The following is a 12402-nucleotide window of genomic DNA, read 5'->3' on the forward strand; positions in this document are numbered from 1 at the left end:
AACTGTAAGAAGCAGACTTTCTGATCAACACAGAATAATAGGGGTCATGTTTTATTCCCCAGGGTGCAAGTGTCACAGCACTGAGGAGCTCAAAAGCACCCCCATCATCTTTAAGTAGCACTTGTACCCCCGGAAATGCTGCTATCTTTACACAGAGGCATAACAAAAATCTGGCACTCAGTGCAAAGTCCAGAATAAGAAGGTTTTGTGGATTGCACCTTGTGACGCTTCCTAACTTGTGCAGCTGGATGATGTGTAAGACAGGGGACAGGTGTGGGGTGGGAGGATGCATACCTACATGCATCAGCCCTCTCGCCCCAAACCAGTCAGCACTGTATTCAAGGGCCAAGCCACGGCTGTTTCAGAGCACAGAGGCCTGCAGAAAGTAGAATGCAGTGTGTGAAGTGAATGTTAGGGAAGTAAATGAGCCCTAATGACAGAATAAAAGGTCTAGTAACCTATAACAACCAAGAAGATAACGGCAGTATACCAGAAAAGGATACCATCAGATTGATTGTTAAAGATCACAAGACACCTTTATGACATACCGTGAAACATGGATATGGACTTGCCTATAAACCTAATTGCACAGTACTTGCCAGATTAAAAAGCTGACTTTAACAAAATACCCGGCTTTTCTGCTCAACTATGTATGCGTCGGCCCCGGGATTCTGAAGAAAGAAAACAGGACGAATAGGAACACTCGCTCGCCGGCTGGTGCAGTTTTCTCCTATCAGGAGCACCAGCCAAGGCGTATTAGGTAAGTGATTACAATCACTGGGGGGGGGGGGGTGCCTAACATTTGGCCTTTCCTTCTCCTTTAAGAAATAGCAAATTATATAAAAGTTTCAGCTGCAGGAGGTTTCTCATAGCTAGTATAGAAAGCTACCATAAAATCTTCTAAGCACTTTGCAAAACAAAAAATATATGTATCAGATTTAGTGACAATGAAAGCCAATGTATTTTACACAGACACAGAGAATTTTGTAATACCCATTAGCCTAGTGAGGCTATTGTTCTTCTAAAACAATAGCTAGAATCTTGGTTATAAATCATAAGATAGTTGTTGTGTCTTCCACATGACAGCCAGATAGCTAATATAATCAAGCTTTTTTCATTTATAGAAATATGGATGACAGCATCCCTTTAAGAGATAACTGTGATATTATATTTTAATAAAAATATAACACTCCGGACAACTGTGTTAGTCACTGGTGTAAATGTAGGTTTAACTATTTTAGACAACATGCTTGTTATATAATAAAAAATTAATTGATTATGTGCCCATGATAATGAATTTATGCACAAATAAGTTGGGAATAACCAACTGTGAATGTTTGTAGTAAAGGTGCAGAGCAGATTTGGCCTTGCACCTGGAAGTTATTATACTCAAGGAATGCTAGTGCAACCCAAGCCTTTAGTTTCACCCAGAAGTCTGAGTGAGGCACAATTATGCATTCAGCAATTCTGTTTTCATGATTAGTGGGGTGGCCATTATCCTCTTACCCCTTCCTGTTCACTAACTTTCACATTATTCAGTTGCACAAGCTAGGTAGCATTGGTGGGTGCAACTGCCCTATGGCAGGCACCAAATGCAGGTTGCCTTGCATCTAATAGTCCTGTGGGCTACACCTAATGCTGGATTTTTAAGCTGTTATCGATTCAGAGAGCAGCAAGAATCAAGTCCTTTTTTTGATTAATGGTTTCATAGTATATAAAGTCTGAAGAAAGATACATGCCCTTCTATACTTATATACTATGGGGTATCAAGCATTCTGTCTCACAAATGCATAACATCCATACAAAAAAAACAGTTATGTGTAAAGTTACTTATAGAATAGATAATGTAACACAAAACTTCAACAAAATATATAATGGTGTAACTGAATAGCATATTCCAGCTAGATTTTCATGACAAAATAGATGCGTATGACAGAAAGCAAGATTCTATAGCACAGAATACATTCTGTCAACAAAATGAATATTCAGTTCCACAAAACTGATAAAATATCCATTCTGTGAAACAACACTGTCAGTCAAATTACTGAACCAATAAGAAGTATATTCATTATCCAATAACATGCAAGTTTTAATTGAAGTCCATTTACTGGTCTTTCTTCCCACTGTTTGAATTGTTTGTATAAAGTTTCTATAAACCACTCCTGTGGGGGCCCCTTGGTATAGTAAAATATACAAACAGATATTTATGGTAGCAGCACATAAGTATATGTGAGACACTTAAAATACACCAGTGAGTAGAGCACACACCCATATAACAAAAGCTCCTCCCCCCAAGGATACCAGCTGATTCATATCTTTACACTGCAATATGAAGTTGCACAAGTTGCATAATTCCCCCACTGTAGTAGTGACCCTAATAAGCTTTGTAGATAATTGTTAGGCTCCAATATCTGTCATCCTCCTCCTAGCCGTAATATTGCAGCAGTCAGCTGATAGCACTCTATTAATAATGTTCTTAGCTATAGTTTAACTACTACATAATACGTGTAGCCATGTGATTCAGCCACTTCAGAAATTGATGCAGACAGGCTGGTTGTATAGTAGGATGTGTAGGCCTTATGAGCAGTATCCTAGTTAGCTGTAGTTCAACTACAACATAAATGAGTACTATGTGCAAACAAAATTTGTACTTCAGGGGGATCAGCATTTATTTATATGATGTATTATGTGTGTACATGGTGTTGGACTGGGGTGTCCAGGATTCACCAGGGCTGCCACCCCAGGAGCCCCTCACCTCAGATGCCAACTTCTCCAGCGCTGCCAGCCTTCACCCCCACCCTGTGTGTAATGCAGCCGCTATTGGAGTTGAGGGTTGTGTGCCCAAAGTGGGGCCCACTGGATTTTTTTCCTTGTGGCTACATAATGTAGTAGTTGAACTATAGATAAGCACAGTATTAAGAGACTGCTGTAAGCTTAGTACAATTTCCCTGCGTACTCACTACTACAGCAGGGAAATTATGTAAAGTTGTGAAATATCATGTTGTAGTGTAATGGTGTCAATCAGCTAGTATCCTTGGAGGGAGGAGCTTAAGATGGTTTATACCAGGTGTGGCCAAAACGTTGATTGCGGTCCACTAGTTGATCCCCTGTGGATTTCTAGTGGACCGGGACAAAGCCGGAAGATGAGGAAGTGCAGCACAGATGCGTGAATGCATACGTACGCTGCATCTTGGGGGAGGAAACAAACAAATCCTATGTGTGTGTGTGTGTGTGTGTGTGTGAACACTTTATAGACAAATTAAAACAGTGGGAAGACCAGTAAATTGACTCCAGTTAAAACCTGCATATTATTGGATAATGAATATGCTTGTTTCTTATTGGTTCAGGAATTTGATTGACAGTGTTGTTTCACAGAATGGATATTTTATTAGTTTTGTAGAATGGAGTATTCATTTTGTTGATAGAATGTATTCTGTGCTATAGAATCTTGCTTTCTGTCACACGCATCTGTCCTGTCATTTTGTCATGAAAATCTAGCTGGAATATGCTATTCAGTTACACCATATATATTTTGTCGAAGTTTTGTTTTACATTATTCATTCTGTAAGCAACTTTACACATAACTGTTTTTTTGTATGGATGTTATACATTTGTGAGACAGAATGCTTGTTAAAATTTACAGAATGGAGTTTGTAATATAATAATATCCTTTTGTGCATAAAATTGATTTTGTTCTCATTCTTCACTAGAAATATATCTTTTGTATATTTTTTACCAGTGTTTATATCCACACTTTAATTCTGTCTACTGGGGATAGCTTTTTGTATATAGAATGTATTTATATAGACAAAATGTACTTTGGACAAACGGCACCCCATAATATACACCTATCTAATAAGGTAGATCAGGTTCTTAGCTGTTGTTTATATACAGCTCTATAGGTTGTTACAATTTAAATAATTATTATATAATTAGTAAAATAATGTTTCTCAAATATTTGCAATATATTATATATCTGCTGAAATTTGTTCTGTTATAGCAGAGAAACCAACTTGCTATACTAACAATTACTGGGCTTGTATTAAAATAAAAAAAAAAGGATTTTTTTGTTTTTTTTTTACAAGGAAGCTGCCTGTTTTTGAACAATACTTGATTCAGCTACAATACAGATGTCTATTCTCATACATTTGGTACCTCTTGCATTCAGTATCTTTTGATTTCAAAGAGACAGAAATCTTCACAAACAAAAACAGACAAAGAAAAACAATTCTACCCAGTCATTTCTCTTATTGTGCATCTTTCTTTGACACAATTATGTCTGAAATGATCCATCCAACTGCTTCAATCTGGATCAGATAACACAAAGCCTGCATTGATTAAACAAAATCTATGCAAGACTAATTTGTGTCGTGTATGTGGAAGACTTTACTTTTCACTTTGTAAGCAGCCAAGGTGAGCAACAGAAAGAACATGGCAATTAGTGAGAAAACAAAGCAACATTTCATAAAAAAAAACATAGAAATAAAAAAGAAAATCAAACTTTTTAATACAGAAAAATATTGACACCTGCATAATGCAAAATTATGATCACAATACAGACCAAAAATTAGAACTGTGACCTGATTTTATTTAAATAGCACAATGATAAAGTTTAGCATATAAAGTAAAATCAGCGAGGTTGTATAGAAGTCAGTGGAAATAGTCTATGAAACTTTATTAATTCATTTATTTTCTAGATTATTAAAACTTTCTAGTTTTTCAGCCTCATTGACAATGAATGGAACAATGTAATTTCCATGTGTTTTTTTCTTAAATAAGGTATTGCTTGAGGGAAAAAAAGTTGCAGGTTTTCATTTGCATTTTCTGTGGGGTTTTTTTTGCTTTTATTTTAATAAGGTTATTAGTATCATTACATGACAGATTAGTATCTGTCAAATTTATTATTTATATATTCAAGTGAATGTATTTGGTATTGCAACTTTTTTTCCAGCATTTGGTTTATTATATTTATAGAATATTAAGGAATATTGATTATGGCTAAGCCAGAAGGGGTTTGATCCACAGTGGACCTGATACAATCAAGGGAAAAAACATACATGCCCTACTATGGAAGAATATACAGTTACTGTAACCAGTGTGTTACTCTTTCACAAGATTCTAGCCTTGAGGTTATGACAAACTTCTGAACATTGCAAAAAATGCTCAATAGGATTTTCTGCTATTAATTTGCATTTATGATAACTTAGTTGATATGAATCACAGGGCAATACCTTTTATTGCAAAGAAAAAGAAAATAAGATAGGAAAAATAAAATAAGATAGTATGTTTTTTCTTTTTCACTCTGCCTCATATATATTATATAAATGTTTTGCTTCTTATACTAGTTTACAAATACCTGTGAACAGCTGTACAACACAGATATCTATGTTGAATATCTTTAATAACACCACATTATTGAGACATTACTTAAATATGGTATACCAGATTGCTAATATTTTCTTGCAGAACACATTATATTCACATATCCAAAGACCACATTAGCTGGTATAGCAGTGTAATTTCACTAGTAAATCTTCATTGATATAGAGGTAATCCTTGGTGGTCTAATTTAATGGCAATGTCCCTGGTCTGTTCAAATCATTGCAGGAGTTATCACAGACTCCTCATCCATTATGGAATCATTTTTCATAATATAGTGCACTTCCCATGTCAAACAAAATAGAAGTATTGCTCAGGGAAAAGTAGTGTTGAGTGCATTCTAGTTTATTTTTTCTCAGAAAAAATAAACTGTTGCCTTAACTAATAACTCAAGGGGAATGTAGGCTGAGACTACTATTAGACATTTTCTGCCAAAATAAATGAATATGCTGATATTCTCAATGCACTCTTCGTGCCCTTAGTTAACACACATTTTCTATAGTAACATAAAAAATATTTACTTTTTTTTAACTGGAGGAAAAAATGACAAGTAGGGATTTTATAGCACTTAAGACTGCCAACCAGAAGCTTGATATGTAATTCTTCATGTGGTTTATATTTGATTTAGTGAAGTCTTCAGGCTAGTTTCCAGTTTTGTTAGCTCAGATAAGAAAAACTTAGTATAATAGGATGACTCACTCTTGGGAAATTAATAGTAAATTAAACATCTTCCAACCTTTTTTAGATGTTATGGCTATAAAAAACTGGATTTCTGGGTAAATAGTAACACAAAAACATCATCCGGGGTGTAAAATCTGTAATAAGTTGCAGGCTGCTATATAAGAATATTATATTAATATTATATGTGGCACTAATAAAAGCATCTGAGACAACTCAAGGTTTAGTTATATTTGCATCCGTGCATGACTATGTGAGTCGTTCACGCTGATGAGCTTTGTTGTACATCACAGTAAGTTTGTAAAGTAAGTTTTATTTTTTGATCTCTCATTTTACTGTGGAGAGGCCTTCAATTATAGAGCTTTATTCACCTTACAGTAACCATAACAGCTTGTTATATCTGAATTCCTAAACTTTGCATGCACAGTTTATTAACTGTTTAGCTATACAATATTAAGAAAGACCTACTGCATGTAAAAGAGTTGTTCTTGCCTGAAAACATATAAATGCAGAAAAATGGTCTGTTGTGACAGATTAAAAAAAACCATAGAGCTCCAAGTGTTAAAAAGGTAGCTAAGCATCTCTTAGGAATATTGCACACAATGCGGTTGGCTAATGCTTTCCTGTTGTGTTTTGTGGCACCTGAAAAAGGAGTCAATCTTTCTCCCATTTTGTTGAATGGTAAAGACAAAATAAGTATCCGTGCCGGTTCTTTTTTGATTTTCACTTTACCTAAAGGGCGCTGACAGGAAACCACTTCATCTTATCTAGCTGCAGCATCTTGAGGTACAACACAGCAGAAAAATGCTCAAAAGTCACCTATGTACTATAAGTCTTATAAAAGTATGCAAGAACATGGGCCATAGTATATAATTGGCCATAATAAGCCCAAACCGATAAACGTTCTTTAGAGATTGCTCTGAACTCCAAATTCTCAAAAGAAAAATAATAAATTCAACATATTCAACCTTTTGAGAATTTAAAGTGATACTTTTTAATGCCAAATCTGGAATATATTCATCAGAAGGTAATTCTATATAAAAATGGACTTTCAGTCCTACTATTGGCTAGTTGTAGTTATATAAACAATATAAACTAGTAATAAATATAGTGTTATAGATTTAGGCAGCAACATAGACAAGAATGCACATTCCAGTTTAGAATATTATGTATTTGTGCCAGCACAACTGCCCATTCTCTCTTTTGAATGATGATAATACAAACATAATTTAGTGGTAGGCCCTTACCATATTGCTTCTTTCTTCTACAAGAATGTATTGTATATGTGCAGTCTTTGTCACTAAACTACAGTAGTTGGTTTATAATTAGATTATTAAATGCTTATTTTCTGAATGCTATAATCTTCATTTCTTGCTGGCTTCAGCTTTCTTCTTCTTTGGTCTGTTTCTTAACACAAAGAATCTATTTTATTAATTTGATGTATTTTGTGTTTGCCAAGTGTTAGAATGAATGAAAGTTGAACACAAATAGACTTTTATTAACTATATTTTACTAGCCTAGTTAATGTACAAATGAAATAAGTCATGGATGCTAATGTTAAAATAAATGCTATAAATAATATAAATATATAAATGCTATAAATAATAACTTATGTTATTTCAACTAAGACGTTTAAACATCATCTGACTAAGATTCAAATGATACTTAATCATTAGAATTAAAATGTATCCTATTCAACAAAGAATGTAAACCAGTACATAGAGACATCACCTTTTGTGTTTAGAATATTTAAGGCAGCTCTTGCTTCATAATTTTAAATCAGTTTTCCTCTGGGCATCCGTCTCATCACAGATTTATCATCAGCAACAAAACTGACAGTTTGATGCTTGCATCCGAAAACATACAGCAAGTAAGGCTTTTTAATCCATTGACTTTCAAAACAGCTATGTCTCTTGCATGCAATCACGATAAGGAAACTTTTCCAATGAACATTTGCTAGCTAGACATCTGATAGCAAATGTTTTTTTTTTGTAAAGAAAATTGTGGGTTCCATCAGTTTACATCAGCTTGCCATTATCTTAAGGGAAAAAGGGCAAACAAATATAGAAAGTTTATTATTTTTAGGAGACCTGTGATACTCAAGATGTTTTTGACATGTTCTGTAAATAAGGCATTCACTGGAAGTTAAATCACTTCTGGAATAAACAATAACTGTAATTGTTTGTTGAAATAAAAATTTCCACACAAGACAATTTTAATCTAGAGACATCTTACTTGCTATGCATATATATATTTAATATGATATTTATATATTTCTATGTCCTGTTGAACATCTTGTTATTATACCATAATGTACTATACATTTGACCTCATATTTTGGCCTCACAATGTTATTTAACCACACCTCTTATGTTACAGTTATAAATGATTTTTTTATTTAACAATATATTGCTGCTATTGATATGTACAATTTTATAATTATTTTTTGTTTGGCTGGTTGCCTCTGCCAACACATTAATTAGCATCTTTAATAAAACTGTTCAGCAACAGTCATGTCATGAGAAGCTTAAAATTATCATGTGAAGAATATTTGACTTCTGATTTACAATTCAACTGGAGCCACTTCATCCTGTTTCTGCATGGAAACTTTCATAAGTGGCTTGGCAAAGACCATAAAATATCTGTGGTATTTGGCACATATTATACAAAATTCAGAACTGCTGTTTCCATTTCATATTTCAGCAGTGGGCTCACACAAGTGATTTGTACCAATTCGCCAAAAAACTGGGAGCGAAATCATTATAAACAGGTTTAGCCACAGAAATGCTTTAGTTCAGAGACTTTTGGAAGTCTGCCTTGTGACATATTTCCATAACTTTATTATTATTATACAAAATCACACTGTTTATATTATATAGGTTTACAAATATAAATTCAGTAGCTTCCAACTCGCTTATGTTTATCCCACAATGTTGACACTTATGCCCAGAACATAATGTGCTATTACTTTTGGTTGAAGATCAAGATCAATCACTTGCCAAATGGGGTCAGTTAAAAGTTACTTGCATTTTTTTAACATGATTTCTACATTTGATGTCTACTGTGATTGGAAACCCCCAGCTATGTCTCACTCACCCTTTTTCTTTTTTTCTTAATTTTTTTTTTTAATTTTTAAACATTTGTAATAATTTTCAACAGTGGAATAAAAGTACAGAGAAAATTAAAAGGCGTTCCCATAACATAAGTGCAAACACTGGTACACATGCTCCTCATGTCACAATATAGTACTTTTCTGAGAGCGAAGACAAATTACATGGATAATAGCTAGGAAAGGTAGAAATGGCAAAGCACACTTTTTTTTTTTCTTTTGATTGTACTTGTAGTCTTAAAAATTTGCTTGACTTGTCCATGAACCCCGTTATTCCCATATCCTCTTATCATGTAAGAAGATGATTGTAAATACAATTTAGTATAACTTGGCTGTAGTGATTTCAGCATCACTACAATTGGAAGACAAGTGACTGCACAGAAATGGAGAAAGGAAAGGGAACTGCAGTGTTGGGTGACAGAATACAGGTGTGGAGTGATGGATTCATAACATAGCTCATAACAAATAATGTACCCCCTACTTCAATTTATTTTTACGTGACCTGAATAAAATGCTGCAGCCTTGTGTTTTATATGGTTATGTAACTCCTTGGTCATTTCTAATATATTATAAATAACAGTAGGGGGTACATAATGTTCCAGGGTGTATTTTGTTTGTTTATTCACTTCTTGTCACTAAAAAATAATATGATTCTGTTAATGTTCCTTTAATGATTTTTTTGTATGGTGATGAAAACCTATTGGCTATTATAAAGACATTCTAACTAAGACAGAGTGTTGAGAGAATCCTGTTTAATGAATAGTCAGAATGCAATAGGAATTCAGGAAAGACGCAGAAGTTTTGTAGAAAAGATTCAAGTGTTATTTCCCTTTGTGATGCAGAAGAATTTGCCTTGAAGCCTTGCTTGACAGATTTGTCCTTATTCTCACTGTGTTCCTTCCATCACTGAAACAGGAGCACCTTATCTAGACAATAGCAAATAATGAAAGGGCAGTGTAACTAATATAATGAGTACATAAAAAGTGGTCTTCACTCCAGATTATAGACGTGCCATGGAAAGCCATGTCTTCAGAGTGCAAAAGCAGAGGTCAAGATAATATCAGTAGATGATTGAAGCATCTCTATAAAATTTTTAAATGTCTACATATTTGCAGAACTACTGGGCATGTTTCTAAAAATGTACCCCTATTTAATAAGTGAAATCCAAAACAATGTAATTTGAATTGCCACATTAAATATCTAATGTTAAATTCTCTATTCCAGCCTATTACAATGTATATGACTAAAACATTAATTGTGAGTAGGTAGTAAGTCAAGAAAAGCCCTGGAGCTATAAGCGCAGGGGCTGCATGACAAGGGATCTGAATTACCAGCAGCCAGATTGCTCTGGTTTATGTTTAGAGATTGGCAGAACCAGGTGCAAATATGATTAGGTGAGAAGGAAAGAGTTAAGGCAGGAGAAAGCTGGGCTGGGGGGCGGAGAAAGAGAGGGATATGATGTCAGAAAAAGAAGCACTCACTTCCTTATCTTCTGAGCAGGTAGAAACATGAGGCAGAGCTCTCTCTGTAATATATTGTTATTAGCTGCAGTATATACACATTAACTCCTCACTATACTGCTGGCTTTGGTGGTAGAACTATTTGGGCAGGCTGTTTGTAGTCGTTTTCTGTATTTTAACTGTTTTACAGCATTTAATCACTCTGCCTGGGCCCAAAGTGTATCATCTGTATTATATAGAAATCTAGGCTGTGACAGAGCTGCTGCAACTACAACTCATTACAGTATACAGAGAGCTGTAATTATAGTATATATGTAGGGACCCATAGGGTTAAGTGCCCTATGGCTTCATATCCCTACTTTTGATATCTGTACTGTTATAGGGCAGAACCCTCTACACTCAGATTACAATAGGTTTAGCTCAGGTTGACCACTCCCCTCTGCAGACTATATAGTGTCTTGCAAGGAGGAGTGTCTTCCTCTTTTGGCTGCATGCTGTGTACTGGGCAGAGCTCCAATTGAGCCTGGACCGGACATAGGCCCAGAAGCCATTTGTACCCTAGGGGACCTCATACCCTAGTGATAAGTCGGGGACAGGGCCCCGTGAATGAGAACAAGCCAGCACAGTCAGTTCTATGTAATAGCACCCTCTAGGAGTGGTGAGTTCAGATAGCTTATTTAGCAAGGGCAGTCAATAGCCCCATCCAGGAGTTGTAGAAGGGTTTAGCCTACCCCGGCTCTGTTGTCGTTCTTTAGGGACCGGTTTATTAGACGCCAGGTACCAGGTTAGGAGCTCTCCCCTGGACCACAGTCGGCCGGAACACTCCCTACTGAAAGGTCTTCATCTCAGGTATCAGCTAATCCCCTGTGCATCCTCCAAGTGGGATATTCTGTTCTTAAAGTGTCACATCTGCTGTATTCCATTGCGACCAAGTCCTATACTGCTGTGGCTGTGAGTATATACCCTGTAGCACTATTCTGTATGTGCCTTGTCCAATAAAATATTATCCAGTTATTCTGCAAGAGCTCCTGGCGTCCTATTACTTTAACCTATTGCACAACACCAGTGTGAGTTGTAGTTAAACTACATCATCTAGCCCCTGACATAGCTCCCATTTAGCAGAGGCCCATCCTGGGAAAGGGGGTTGCATGTAACACATGCTCTAATGTTCCACTAGCCTGGTATAATACCCCTATTAAGCCAAACAAGTGTTACATATAGTTATAGTTGGAGTATACAGAGAGAGCTGTGAGGAATAGGTGCAAAGCCTAAATACAGTAACTGGCCTGGCCTTTGCATTATTACGCCTGCCTATTGCGTAGTATATCCATAGATATAGTTTCTTAATCAAACAGCCCAATTCTGAACTCACATTTTACTGGGTTTATTAAGTCCCTAAATTAATCTCTGTATAGATGATTTTGTCCATGCAGAGCTCCTAGGATAGCTATGTATGTACTGGGACAACATTCCAGACTCCTTTTTTTTCATAGTTTATGTGTTTATATATAGGTATATAGTGGAATTACAGTACAGTTGACCCTGTGAGTGTATCATGGGGAACCTGCACACAGGAGCTTCAACTTTTAACAGCAGTTTACTTGGCTCATGTTCTATTTGGGGCAAATGTAGCTTTTCCTTGATTTATCCAGGTTAAGGTGGCAATGCTGCCACTGTGGATGGAACCTACATACAGTAAAATCCTCTGTTAGTAGGTTGTGATATACCAATAGGAAATTATGCAATACACAGCCTGCTTATTGTAGCTGGAAACAG

This window comes from Xenopus tropicalis, chromosome 6 (genome assembly GCF_000004195.4).
Source record: "Xenopus tropicalis strain Nigerian chromosome 6, UCB_Xtro_10.0, whole genome shotgun sequence".
In the NCBI taxonomy this organism is placed as follows: Eukaryota; Metazoa; Chordata; class Amphibia; order Anura; family Pipidae; genus Xenopus; species Xenopus tropicalis.